A 16,160-nucleotide genomic window follows, 5' to 3' on the forward strand; every position below is an offset into this window, starting at 1 on the left:
ATTTGAATAATAGTTATTATTAATCACACATATTAATATGTAATATATAATATAATTTATTATATATAATAATTTTATACATAATAATTATTTGTTAAATGATAGTTAATGTTTTAATTTTTCAAAAAATATTCCCTCTAAGTCATAGTACTGCGTGCTTCTCGTAATATCGCTGCTTATGTGACAAGAACGATGTAATCACATGTTAATCGCTCGTCAAGAAATTCGTCGAGTATTTAAAAAAATCACTGAAGATATGTACGCGCGTATCTCGATGCAAAAATGTAGAAGATCTATCTATTCATTTGTGCCCTGTATTCGTATTTTGTGCAAAAACCGGTTTTTACCTCTCGATCGGTGACGCCGATAAATCGCCCAACTCGATTCGCCTGCGGCGCGATCTACTTAAGGATATCTGTCGCGCGGACCTTTCAATTTATAATCGGAAGCATATATATATATATATATATATATATATATATATATATATATATATATATATATACATACAGGGTGACCCATTTTAACTTAGGCAGCCAAATAACTCGAAAAATAAGCACACTACGAAAAAATGGTTAGAATCAAAATTTCGTCATTTCGAGGGGGACGTACAATGACGTTAAAATCCGCCCCCCCACCCCTTCCCATGGGCGGTGAGGGGGGGCAAGTTCGAAATCTTAAATGGAACCCCCTATTTTTCATTGCATATTCTTGTAGCTTATCTCGAGAGCTTTCCAAAACACTATAATTAAGTACCTTTTTATTAAGTACTTTTTGAGTTATAAGGCTTGAAATAATTTCTTAATTTTACATAAACCATAAAATATCTAGTAAACCATTCATTTTTCGATTATCTTACCTTCATACTTTTATGTACAAAATAATGAGAGGAATCAATTGGTGTAAAGAAAACACATAGTTGTTTCTAAGAAAAAATATGTAATTTGCAATTAACAATTCCATATTTTTTCTTAAAAACAACTGTATGTTTTCTTTACACCAATTGATTCCTCTCATTATTTTGTACATAAAAGTATGAAGGTAAGATAATCGAAAAATGAATGGTTTACTAGATATTTTATGGTTTATGTAAAATTAAGAAATTATTTTAAGCCTTATATCTCAAAAAGTACTTAATAAAAAGGTACTTAATTATAGTGTTTTGGAAAGCTCTCGAGATAAGCTACAAGAATATGCAATGAAAAATAGGGGGTTCCATTTAAGATTTCAAACTTGCCCCCCCTCACCGCCCAGGGGGAGGGGTGGGGGGGCTGATTTTAACGTCATTGTACGTCCCCCTTGAAATGACGAAATTTTGATTCTAACCATTTTTTCGTAGTGTGCTTATTTTTCGAGTTATTTGGCTGCCTAAGTTAAAATGGGTCACCCTGTATACATATATATATATATATATATACATATATATATATATATATATATATATATATATATATATACAGGGTGACCCATTTTAATCTCCCCACCTAAATTTCTCGGAACCTAAGCAAGATAGAGAAAAATGTTTTAGACAAAAGTTGTATGGTTTCAAGGGGGACGTAAGATGGTGTCATTAGTTTGATCTTGAAGAGCCACCTGAAGGACACGCGAAGATCAGCTTCAACTTTTTAAATGGGATACCCTATATGCTTTTGCATATTCTTGTATTTCATCTCAAGAGCTTTCCAAAACACTATAATTAAGTTAGTTTTCATTAAGTACTTTCCAAGTTATGAGGCTTGAAATCATTTTTTAATTTTACATAAACCGTAAAATATCTTGTAAAATATTCAGGAATCAATTGGTGTAAAGAAAAGATAGTTATTTTTAAGAAAATATATGTAATTGTTAATTGCAAATTACATATTTTTTTTCGAAACAACTATAAGTTTTCTTTACACCAATTGATTCTTCTCATTATTTTGTACATAAAAGTATTAAGGTAAAATAATCGAAAAATGAATATTTTACAAGATATTTTACGGTTTATGTAAAATTAAAAAATGATTTCAAGCCTCATAACTTGGAAAGTGCTTAATGAAAACTAACTTAATTATAATGTTTTGGAAAGCTCTTGAGATGAGCTACAAGAATATGCAAAAGCATATAGGGTGTCCCATTTAAAAAGTTGGAGCTGACCTTCGCGTGTCCTTCAGGTGGCTCTTCAAGATCAAACTAATGACACCATCTTATGTCCCCCTTGAAACCATACAACTTTTGTCTAAAACATTTTTCTCTATCTTGCTTAGATTCCGAGAAATTTAGGTGGGGAGATTAAAATGGGTCATCCTGTATATATATATATATATATATATATATATATATATATATAATTTATTTATTATTATTTATTATTTATTTATTTATTTATTATTATTATTTATTATTTATTATCCATTAATTCTTGCCTTTCGGCTTAGGATAACTTCCTGTTCAATACATCGATCTTTACAATATAAATACTTATGTTTATACTCATTTTATTTTACTTTATTTTGTTTTATATTATCATCACGATTAATCTATAAATTCTAAACTCAACAGTCTTTACTCCTTTAAACTATAAACTCTATACTAAACAGTCTATAATCCTTTATTATATATATATATATATATATATATATATATATATATATTTTTACGCGCACTATTAAAGTTTCGAAATGAAGCATCGCGTCGTGATTCGGCCACAAGAACGTGACATTAATCATCCACCGATTTCATTCGGGGGCATTTCTTTTTAAGCCGGTTTCTCGCGGAAACTTTACGATCTTTCTTCTTGTACCTCCCATAGCGAAATTATACCGTGCTGCTCGTGTACATTAATTTTGAACGGCGCCAAATGACGTCTCTCCTTCGACGGTGCTGCAAAGTGTTCTGGAAAAAGCTTCGCAAATTGTCCTCGTCGAACATAATCAACTGTTTTCTCTCATCTCGCTATCTCAAAATAACATTTGATATATTGGACACTTTGGGAAACGCAGCGAAATTGATTATTATTCTTGTATTGCTGTTTTTTTAATTGTTCTTTTTCTAAGCATTTCAACATTTACGACCATACTATTTATTACTGGAATTTGATTGCAGTAGATTTCTTATTCGTAAAACAAGGTGGACAAAAATGTTGATTGGCATCGTAAAATTCGTCGTTATAAGGTATTTATATAATACGGAATAATAAATGTGTCTCTCAAAATATTTTATTATAGATATAATCTGTATCATAGATATAATCTGTAAGTATCTGATATTCTGTTGCTCAAGCTGTATATATTTTAGGCATATAAATCTTTTAATTAATTCCCTTGGCCGACTAATCATTGATAAAATCTGTTGAATCCGTTTAATCCTGTATCCAATTAAAATTCGAGAATTTCTTCCTTATTTATGAAACGCAAGGAATGATAATTTTGCTTATCTTGGATTACAACGCGAGAGTTGAAAATGTTTTATTTCCTCGGCAACTATTGTACTGCAATTTCGAAGACCGGATTAACTTTCGCCGTGAACCTTCTTTTTCCTGCTTACTTTCACTATCGTCGAATCGTCCTTAAAATACGCGCATGTCGGTCGGAGAACTGCAGTAGGATATAAACACGGCTACTCGGTCATCTGCGCGGCGCATCAACCAATTTATATGAGCGAGATTAATTTCAAGAGCTGGTTTCTGAGAGATGTAGGCGTGAAGTAAAATTTAATTACGCGATGCAAGTAAGTATAGGACACGTGGAGATTGGGGTGAGAGGGGAGAAATTGTGCGTAAAGGATTTTATATATAGGGTGTTCCAGTAATATTACTATATCTCTTAAGATTGAAGTTTATTTTTATAGACGTGTAAATGCATAAATTTCATTTTTAATGATAAACACGGAATAAAATTACTCGTGATGCACATTTAAATCTTCAAAGATAAAATTTTCAAACTGAAATAATAATTAATATATGTATGTTGTATTTTTTCTTTTTTTTTTTGTAATGATTATTTTAATTTTTAGGTCTTTTTTAAATTTTTATTTTATTTATTATTCTATAGAATAAAGTTCTATAGAATAAAATATGAGATACTTCTATAGAATAACAAATAATTCTATAGAATAATTCTATAGAATAATAATTTTAATTTTTAGGTTTTTTTTAATCTTTATTTTATTTATTATTTTATAGTATAATAAATATAGAATTCTATAGAATAATAAATAAAACAAAATTTAGAAAAAGACCTAAAAATTAAAATTATTATTCTATAGAATTATTCTATAGAATTATTTATTATTCTATAGAAGTCTTATATTAATAATCTTATATTGCATAATAAATATTGATTGGGTTAATAATAATCTTATAGGTGCACAGCAGTTTTTCGTAATTATATCAGCAACCTTGTGTATAATGATTTAAAAAAATTTCAAAATTTTCAAGAAGCCTTATTTTTTGTAGCGCTGATTTTCAAGGCATGGGAATAAAAAATTAGAGATATTAACTTTGATTACGCACCAAAGTATAATTGAAAAGATTTAAAGGATACTCATAGGAAAGGAAATTCATTAGAATAATAGACAATAATTTTTTAAAGATCCCATGTATATAAAAAATGTAGTATAAAATTTGTCACATATAAATATTTGCGTTTTTCAATTTAAAGGATACTCATAGAAAAGGAAATTCATTAGAATAATGGACAATAATTTTTTAAAGATCGCATGTATATAAAAAATGTAGTATACAATTTATCACATATAAATATTTGCGTTTCTCAATATTTGGGGTAAGAGTGCAACACCCTGACATTATAATCGCCTCTATCGTACAAAGATATGCCAACATCGCGGACATCGCTTAATTCAAGATAAACGGCGATTCGCGATCGATCGCGCGCGCCCATTTTCGCGAAGCGAGTTACTGATTGGACGACCTATCATTAAACTCGGGTACTTGATACACGTATAGGTTCGTCGATTATACTTGGTCTCCGTGAGAACGTGGAAAAGAAGACGAGATTTAGCGAGAGCGGCTCAGTGGGATGTTTTCCTGGATAGATACACGTTGCTAGATTATCCCCGACTGTGACGGTTACGAGAGAGCGGAGAAGGCATCTCCTCGCTCATTCGTTCGTCCTCTCCTCCCCTCTTGTAGGTGGTAGTCGTGGACCCACGCCGGCGAGATAAGGCATCCGTAATTGACCATAACTCAAGGAAATGAAGCGGCGAACGGTACCGTGCATCTATATTCCGCCTGTGCTCGGACGTTAGGCGAGTTAACCTTCGACCCCTGAGTGGCATCGCCGCCGCCGTCGAAGCCGCCGATGCTGCAGGATGCATCATCCTGCATCTCGGCCTCTTCCTCCTCCCATCCTTTCTTATACGATGCGTTTCCTCGGATTTCGATTCTCGATAGATGCGGAACCAAATCGCGGTTCAAGCTCCCGAAATGTCGGCGATCAGTGTCCACGAAGAAATATATTCTCACATCGCTTACATTCTTATCAATGTTTTGAATGTACATTAATTAATACCGGTTCTGATATCAGAAGATCATAAACTGGGCACGTAAAATTCCCGTAAGAAAGCGCACGAAAAAGAATGCGAGGAGAAACTGCACTGACAGCGCAAGACAAGACTCTTAAGGCATGAGAATGACTTCGCGCAACGCGTAGCCTCTCTCTGCGAGCCCTCGTAATATATAATCTCACCAATATCAGAGTTAGATAAAGCTGTTGACGAGCGTTTCCACACTTACAATTGCGTTCATTAACATTACACGGCGTTTCTTCGTTCAGACCTTTCGTTAACATCTTTACGTCGGTGCCTTTACAGCTGATTTTTCTTTTCTCTTCAAGACAATGCGAAAATATGCATTCGATTAAACATAGACGGATGCCTCCACTGAATACGTGGGATCGTTCAGATCGCATGCTATTCCACAACACGGTCCGTGATGAAGTCGTTAACGAAGATTTGCGTATTCCCGCGAGAAGTTACGGCCGTTTCGTCGTATTTTACTTGTATCATTTTACGCTCATCGCAGTAAAATATGCGAAAGCGTTGCCAGTCTTTGAATATACAACCTTGCTCAGTAACATTCATAACTTCTTTTATAAATTATGGTAAGACGAACTAATCGGCTTTCATAAACGGAGAGCTGGAGCATTTTTAAAATACGCTATTAATAATCATGATATATTTTTACTTCCTCTTTAATTATTCTTATTTCGGAAAAATATCTTTTTTAATTTCGAAATTTGTTGTGTTTTTTTCTTTCATGAAAATATATTTTCAACTGAACGTAACTTTATAAAAAACTTTATAAAAATATATTTTACTAAACTTTATAAAAAACTTTATAAAAATCTTGTAGTTTCAAAATTAAGATTGTAGATATTATTCTGGTCATAAATATTTTAAAAAATTTAGTTGACCAATCATTAATAAACCAATCCTTAATATATATATATATATATATATATATATATATATATATATATGAAATGATTCCATAAAAATCGATTAGGTGATTTATTGCACAATTATATTAATTAATTAATTGATGACATGATAAGTATAAATAGAAGAATTATAAAAAAATATTTCAGTTTAGTTTAATTTAGTGTAATTATAAGGATCGGTTCATCATTGCTGAGACTAGAAAAAAATTATTTAATTCTTTGTTAAAAATAGAAAAGAATTAATTTAAAAAATTTAAATAATCTATTGAAATTTAGATGTTAAATTCTTCTTTTTCTTGAGACTAAGTATCCTCACACAGTTTTCAATATAATTTAAGAGAGACGAGGTATATTCATTCCATTAGTTCCATCATCACGACGATGGTAAGATTCAAGAAATAGATTTTATGTCTCGACGCCTGGAATGATTTAATGTCGTTATTAATTTTACTACCAAACTTTTCCCGCGGTTTATAGATTTCCGCTCGGATATTAATGGACCCTAGGTTCCCAGTCTGCCGGCGGCGAATCTCGTAATAATTTCACAGAATCTGCGCGTGAAGAAATGCGATGAGTAGCGGACGATGATTGCATTGGAATGCTTCAAGTTTTCGCAAATTGTTATCACGCGCATTTTATCGGTTTTTTTCCTCGACAAACAAAAAATTTACATTTTTCTTATTTTTGAAGTTTCTAATGCTATGACATACTTAAATGCTAATTTCGAATATATTATTCTTATCAATTAACAGAAAATTGATATTAAAGATGAAGACGTTGATTAAATATTAATTGCTGACATTTTCATTTTTGAAAAACATTTATAACAAATAAAAAAGAACAAATATATCTGAATTGCTATTGCTCACGAATACTGCAAATAGAATTTAAAAAGATGAAATTTTTATACATGTAATATTTTATAATTATATAATAATAATAAAAGATAATAAATTTATAATAAATATAAATAGAATATTAATTATACAATAATAAAATAATTAAAAATAAAAAGTTTTTAATTTAAATTATCAATATCAGTTTTAAATTTACAATATCAGCTTAATATCATATTATTTTTCGAATTAACTGTGAAAGATATCGCAAATAATGCGATTAATACATGCATAAATACAAGCGTTTATAATTATTTCGAATTTATTTTGCGACCAATAAATTCGAGATTAGAGCGATAAATTAGCATTTAATTAACGCTTAATTATGTCATACATTTGAATTTGATTCTCATGAGTGGGAGTGCCAGATAAGGAGGTCGAAAGTTTCAACTTGCGTAATTTATCATTCGCTCGAACATGGATAAATGCTAGATGCTTCTTTGACCAGAGTTTTCATATTAAATTACTTGTACTAATCGAACGTGGGAGAGAAGTACCGTTAGAAGAACCGACGTTGAAGTATTTGCAAGTTGCATCGCGACAAATATTCATCTCTTCGTTGAATTTCTCATGGCTCGCGATATCACTGGCTTAAGTCGAAAACTAAATGTTGCTTTCTCGCCATTCGTTTAATCAAGTATTAGGATAATGACGAATATTTGTAACTCACAGCATGCAAGTCACCGTCATTTATCAAAACTCAGATAGCACTTGCGAGGTATAATTTCTAACGTAGATGAGCTTGTTGGAGTTCTCATGTGTATAAGATGCCTCTTTAAATCACAGTTACGCTGCAATAATATTTATTAATATTTTTAGTTTAACATAACAATGTTATATTTATGGAATATGAATATCAAAATAATAGCATTATTTAGTAATTTATTTATAAATATTTCATTATTTATAAATATTTCATTATTTATAAATATTTCTAAAATTTTATTATTCTATCATTCAATTAATTAAAATCCTCTACATCTTTTTTTTGGAGAATTCAACTTGCATCGTCCAAGTATTACGGTGCAATAATATTTATTTTTAAAAATTAAAAATTAAAAGTAAGAAAGATTAACAGTCCGTATAGTAATAATACAAATTTAGAAAAGAAAGGCTTTCGGACTGTGACGTAGGATGTTAGTACGAAAAAGTAATTAACAATGAAAAACGCAAGACAGAGCCACTAAATTAAAAAATGATTTAATAAGCCAAACTCCGTCACAAAAGAGATTCTTTTCAATGTCATACAAATAATAAAGATATAAACGCTAAAATTAAGACAAAGGAGGTCATGAGGACCTTAATAACGGTTACAAAATATTTAAACGCATGAATTAACGGTCGGTATTACGCTTGGTAGAAAACGCAATTTCTGAGAAAAATGTCAAGCAAAAAAATAATAAGAGACATGAAATGCTGTAAGAGAGCACAGGTCACCTCGATATCAAGACAAATGCGCTATAAATGAAAAAGACGTCTGAGTTCTAAACTCCCTCGATGAATCCATCCAAAGAGTAAAAATAAACGAATTAAAGATGTCGGCCATAGAAAAGTCGTAATGATAAAATTGATAAAAATAATCCATAAAGATAAATCACTCTGTCCAAGGAGTAACAAGAATTGGAATTGATAATAAAGTGGCACCCTATAAAAAAGAAAAAACAAGAAACAAAATTTTTGTTTGTTCTTGTTTGTTCTTTTTTACAGGCTGCCACTTTTTGGACATCTTTAATTCGTTAATTTTTACTTTGGATGGATTCATCCAGGGAGTTTCGAACTCAGACGTCTTTTTCATTTATAGCGCACTTGTCTTGATATCGAGGTAAGCTGTGCTCTCTTACAGCATTTTATGTCTCTTATTATGTTTTTGCTTGACATTTTTCTCAGAAATTGTATTTTCCACGTAATATCAACCGTTAATTCATGCGTTCAAATATTTTATAACCGTTATTAAGGTCCTCATGACCTCCTTTGTCTTAATTTTAGCGTTTATATCTTTATTATTTGTATGACATTGAAAAGGATCTGTAGAAGATCGGAACGTGCGTCTGTCTGTTAAATTGTATTTTGATAGTCTTTTGTGCCGACAGAGTTTGGCTTATTAAATCATTTTTTAATTTAGTGGCTCTGTCTTGCGTTTTCAATTGTTAATTACTTTTTCGTACTAACATCCTACGTCACAGTCCGAAAGCCTTTCTTTTCTAAATTTATTTATTTTTAGTTTAACATAACAATGTTATATTTATGAAATATGAATATCAAAATAATAGCATTATTTAGTAAATTATTTATAAATATTCCATTATTTATAATTATTTCTAAAATTTTATTATTCAATCAATTAATTAAAATCCTCTACATTTGTTTTGGAGAATTCAACTTGCATCGTCCAAGTATTTGCATGCAGCAATACACGAACAGATATTTCCATGGTGTGTTACCTAAGGAGATTATTTCCAATGTTGTCTCTCTCGCGATCGATTTATTCAACCGCAAACAGAGACGCGTTAGTGACAACGAAGCCGGACGGACTCGCGGCTTCGCGACGTGCGTCACATTGTTCGTCCTACGTAGCACTTAATCTTCCTTCATCCTTACAAATACTACGCGCTGTCCCTTCGAGGGACACGTCTGGTTCGTTGGCGGTTCAGATTTACATTCTCCACTTGAGCGATTACCGGCGTTTGCACTGTCCATACATAATGCTCACGCAAGTGTTACGATTTCTCTCGCGCGAATTAAAAAGAGATTCCGTCCCTCTCTCATAATACGCACCATGATAAGCAAGATTTATAAGTACTCGGTAATTTGCGCGATCGTGCGATAAAAAGGCAAGCGTACGGAAAAATGTCCGAAATTTGCTCCGAAAATTTACTCCTCCCGAGATAGCATCAAACGCATGTGTAACTTTCACAATGCGGCGCAAATTTATCACCGAAGAAATAAGAGACGGCCATCTATTGTTAGCGGCAATGGAATAAATGACGTTTCTCCCAGGGATGCACGCGGAGGGCTATAAATATCAGCCGACGGCATTCCCGATGTTGCAATCTGCCCGGAGTGTTCCGCCGCTTTCGAATCTAAATTGCGTGCGCAGATAGGGCGGTGCTCGGATATACAGAGAACGCGAATGTCCTCGCCTAAAGATACACGTTTGCTACTCATTGAGCGACCTCTCTTTGTTGCTATCGTTCGTTAAGCGATGCGTTTCGCAAGGTTTCGCAGATCGTACGTTGCGAACGTGCCGCGTATCGCGATAAACGAGAATCGTGTCCCTAAAAGGACACTGGTTATTAGCGTCATAATTATATCAACTCGGGGACCAAGTCGGAAGCCACCTCTCCGCGATTTGCACTGCGAGAAATTGCACGCAAAAGTTAATTCACGAGTTTCGTCTCGACCTGACGAATGAGCGACCTCGACTTCTCGACGCCGACTTCCCTGCAGCTCACTCTCCAAGACGGAGAGTTAACTCCCCTCGGAAGTTTTTCTTCCTTTTCACCCATGCCTCTTTTTCTGCCTCCCGACTTGTTAGAACGCGGAATGTGTTGCCCGCGGTCAGGACTCGCAGTGACTTCTTAATCGGATATACGAACAAAACGCACGCATCATCGTCAGATCGCTTGCATGAGTAATTGCGTTATCCATCGCGTTCGCGATCTCACACGATGCCGCGAGCTATTCGACACCGCTGGGAGCGTGCGAAATTATCTTTCGAGTCATATGAATTTTTCCCGGAATTTCCCTTGGTTGTGTTTTAGTTGAATTTTTCATATGAATAAATGTTACATTGAAGAAGAAATAGAAAATATGAGAAATAGAAAATATAAAAAATTTGAAAAAATATCGGATATTTATTTAAATATTTTTGCATCTATTTTTAAGGATGTTTTGTACCTATATTCAAAATATTGAGAATTTAAAATGAAAATTGTACAGAACATATGTTTAGAATCTTCAGTACAATTTTTAAATCGATTCACTAAAGCGTTCACAAATTATAAGGATTTTAATTTGCACCGAATTAACATGAGTTCTTATGGGAAATGTATAACGTCGATTTAAACATATGGAAATAATATTCAGAATTTGTTTAAAATTTGCTAAAGTTTAGGTACAGAAGAAATATTTGGTCAAATAATATTATACAAGTACTAACTGATTAAAAAGATATTAAATATAATTCAATGAAGTTAGCCATGTATGTATCTGTCACAAGGCGAAATTCTCTGCCAAAAGTTAATCATTTCGATTAACAAAATTCGGAATATTTCATTAAGGATGTTTTGTACCTATTTTCAAAATATTGAGAATTTAATGAAAATTGTACAGAATGTCCTTACATACGTTTAGAATCTTCAGTACAATTTTTAAATCGATTCACTAAAGTGTTCACAAGTTATAACGATTTTAATTTGCACCGAATTGATTATTAAATATAATTAATTAAATATAATTAATTAAATATAATTTAATGAAGTTAGCCATGTATCTGTCACAAGGCGAAATTCTCTGCCAAAAGTTAATCATTTTGATTAACAAAATTCGGAATATTTCATTAAAAACGTAATAAATATTAAAAAATACATCTCTGCCCTGTAGCTAAGATCAAATTGTAAGATTCCACACAATTTCTCATACTCAAAATACACCAAAAGTAGATATATTCGTCAATATTGATTTTCAGCTACTTTGCTGAGAATTGTACAAAACATCCTTAAAAACAAATTTTAAAACATTTCAAATTTTTAATGCGTTTCTATTTGGATGGATCAGTTAATCATCTTTTACTGGCGCTGTTGAAAATTTGTTCATCTTATTATATAAGTCATTTTCATGCTAATGTCTTACTTTATCGTCATTTAATAAACGGTACTTTGCTGTAATGGAATCTAATTTTAATTATGAAGTTAAATTGCTATTAAATTTTGTGTAAGTTATAAATGAGGAAGAAACGTTATTATATATAACATTGTTGCACAAAGAAAATATAAGTCTTTATTATCTTTTAGGTGTTGTAGATTTTATTATCGATCAATAAGTTAGGGACCCATTTCACAGAGAATCATTTATTAAGAATTATTAAATTAATTTTATTGCACGTGTGCTTTTTTACGTATCCCAAATTAAAGCATATATCACCTAAAACGAGTATTTTGGTTAAATCGTATTGCGGGGAAAATTGCCGAATATTAATTCTCGTAATTAAATGACGTAAATCAAGCGGAATTCCGGAAAATCGCCGACCATGGATATTGCGATGCACCTGAATACACATGGTCGGAATAAAAAAAATTGAACGATCTAAAATAAATGCGCGTTTAGAGATAATTGGAATGTATCTGACACATTCAAGACTATCAGTATATTAACTAGATGAGACACAACGCATTAAACGAATGAGAGCCGCAAATATTAAGATTTCACAGATGCGCGCACGCAAGGTGGATATTTGCACCTCATATCACATATTCTACCTCAGATGTGCTGCGGAACACACAGGTAATGGAAAACGCGCGTTAATCTTCCCTAATTTTCCTCGGCCGTGCTAGGCGCGCCCACTAATTTTGCTTTGTCGTCACGATAACGACGATTAACGACTCGGCGGATGCGGAGCGTTTCGTTGAGCATTTTGGCGTTAGGTCTTTAATATGTTGGAATAGCTAAGTACCATGACATTTAATGGTAAACTATGACGCAAGAAGCAAATATATGTGTCGTATTTTGAGTATTTCTCGAGATTATTTAAAGCAATTGACGAGAGAGATATCATGAACAAAAATAAATTTTAATTTTCGCTTAATAATGCTTGTGATTTATTAGATTCCTTGAATAATTTAAAATTGCATATTTTTGAACGAAAATTTCATCCTACGTTTTACATTTTTTAATATTGTGATATTCAAATTTTTTAATATATTTGTTGTTATCAATTGTTGCATCAAGTTATATTTTGTTAAAGTTTGTTTTGTAAAGAGATAATTAAAGTTTTTTTTATTATTTTTATACTACAGATATGTGCATTTTGTAAAATTTATTAAACTTTCAAACATTACCAAAAATACTTAGAAACTGTTGGTGTTGATAATTTTTTATTAAGAAACAAATATTTTTATTAATCAAATAATTGTTATTAATAAAAATGTTTAACATTGAAATTAAAAAATGTTTAACATTGAAATTAAAGATATGTATAAATATATATGTAAAAAGAAGAAATTTTTATAAACTAAAAAATTTGAGACGTTCTACATGAAGCAAATTTAATAATTTTACTATTTCTGAATTCACACATAATGTCATAATAAGATTCTTGTTTACAGAAATTTATATTTTTGAAAATTATGTATTTTTTTATATTCAAAACTGTCAATTCCCTTTGTTAACAAGATTCTTTTTAAGTTTGTTTTTAGCAATACAAGCAGTAATGTTCATCTGTGATCAGATAAAATAATTCTGTAATGTTTAATTCTCAAAATACCTAGCGTCAGATTTTAATTATATCCATTAATTTGCTTATTTATACATACATTAAGCAAATATAAATCAGATAATAATTTCTGTCTTCTTTGATGTCTTCAGATGATGAATTCAACGATTATTGATATCCCCTTTTATTATCCAAATTTCACACACTCCTGCGCGTGTGCGGATGGAATAAAATGAGATATCAATATATGTAAATTTAAATTTAATAATAATATAATAATATATGTAAATTTAAATTTAAGTTCTATTATTATTGATAATTTGTCACCATCGAGAACAATTGCATATACTATATATTTGCAAGTAATAGAAATATTAGCAATTTTAAAAGACAAATGTTTTCTACAAATTTTCAAACCGTTGAAACTCATTGAAAAATCATCATGAAGTTTCAACTTTAACGCGCAGTCGGTGATTATTTAAGATTTTTTTATTTTTCTTATTCTGCACTTTAAAAAAGAACACACTGTTTAGTTCCTTAAAATGTATTTTTAACACACTATAACTTGATAACTAATTTTTCTCGAGAAATTCAACTCAAATTCTATAAATTACATTTTTCCTGCAAATAACTTTTTTAAAAATTTTTCGTGATTTCGAGGAAAATAGATCAATTCTGCTATATTTTTTATTACGCGATAAAAAAATTGCATACAATTTTTACTTTGCATTTAAATTGTCGATGAACGAAATGTTTTCAAATAGATAAATAAAGTTGAAAATATGTAAATACCAAAGAAAATTTTTCAGTATCTCTGCAATCGATTATTTTAAGTCGAGAGACACATGCTCGCGCATTTGATCTGACAATAAGTTTGATATATGAGTGGAAATCTCGGAAACGCAGATCTTGGGATCTGGCGTGTATTTCCGCAAATTTCATTTCAAATCCAACGAGCACGCGCCGATCGTAAATCTCACAGTTCCTGTTTCCCTAATCAGTGAGTCTCTCGCTCACTGATGAAATGGATAGAGGCGAGGAAGCTAATGCGAATTAAGCGACAGTCTCCCCGGTCCTCATACATGACGATCATAAATTTCGCGCCAACAGCATCCCTAATCAGAGGGACAATATGAGAACACGACAGAGAGAGCTAGCGTGAGAGAGGACGAAATTACAGGCGCGTATCTAGTCTACTCGATACCTTCTTATCCAGGTGCAAGGCAGAACGGGCGAGAGGCAGACCTAAGAGAACTTTCATTCGCTGGTTCACAAAGTCGTACGTCATGTCGAGCCTTTTAATGGCCTTTTAATACTAGCTTACAAGCGCTGTTTCCCCACCCGCGCAACTCTTTCACCGTTGGCCTCTGAATAAAACGCTCGAAGACGCGCTCTCCTCTTGTTGAGATGCCATTGCGTCTTTCCATCGGGCTTGCTCTCCCTCCTGGACCTGGTAATCGAAGATTCCTGAGGGTTTATGTCATCGGTCGAACAGCGCTTCGTAAAACGAAGGCGAAAATTCCAGGCGGAGGGAGAGTGCGCGACTTTCATCGTTTAGCGCACAGCCGGAGAGCAGATCTCTTCTGTTCGTGAGGATACCTATCAGTGGTTACGCGCTGTTGCGCGTATCTCCCCGCCGGATCTTCTTTGTTACTTCCATCACGCACGGATGACTATACCCATGGATATATACGCGGATGTGTTTACGACAAAATGATAGAGATAAGCGGTGATCCCTAATGACCTTATGATGCCGGACAATTCAGTTTAATGTCCAACAATTAAATATTCCTTATCTTCTTATTTCGAACGTTATTAGTAATCAGGGATTAGTTGCGGTTATTCTTTAATGTTCTCCAAATTATGCAAATTTCAGACTTGGTAATGCTTATTACATGTTATCATAGTTTGAAAAATTTTAGATCTGATATTATATAGGTCGTATAAAAAGACATTAAGAAGTGTTTGATCCATGATATGCTGCATATTTTTTTTTATATTATATATAATATTATATATAATATTATATAATTTTGTATAATATAATAATTATATATAATATTATATAATTATATGTAATATTTTGCTAAACGGTAATTGTGACGTCAGATATTTCTCACCCTTCATTATCAGCTATTATTGCAATTGCTATCAATTTTCATCGTATATTTTCACGAATAAAGTAATAGCGTGACGGAAAATTTATTTATTCACGAATAAAGTAATAGACGGAAAATTTATTCAGGACTTTACACTGAGAAAAAAATCTGGTTGCATTAATTAGAATTCTGGTAGATTCAACCAGTATGTCTGTTGGAAAATGGACGAACCAGAATTCTTGTAGGAATTACTGGATGAATCTGATTAATTTCTTCCTGTTAAATTTACCAAATT

The 16,160-nt window shown here is 32.0% G+C and overlaps 1 protein-coding gene across 1 annotated transcript in view; it reads right to left on the reverse strand.

The window, feature by feature from the left end:
• Positions 1 to 10,228, reverse strand: part of LOC105247890 — a 79,732-nt gene extending 69,504 nt beyond the window's left edge. The window contains exon 1 of the mRNA XM_020026435.2: positions 9,778 to 10,228. The gene's annotated coding sequence lies outside the window, so the exon portion shown is untranslated. The remainder of the gene's footprint in view (positions 1 to 9,777) is intronic.
• Positions 10,229 to 16,160: the final 5,932 nt, after the last annotated feature.

This window comes from Camponotus floridanus, unplaced genomic scaffold (genome assembly GCF_003227725.1).
Source record: "Camponotus floridanus strain SB8 unplaced genomic scaffold, Cflo_v7.5 scaffold44, whole genome shotgun sequence".
In the NCBI taxonomy this organism is placed as follows: domain Eukaryota; kingdom Metazoa; phylum Arthropoda; class Insecta; order Hymenoptera; family Formicidae; genus Camponotus; species Camponotus floridanus.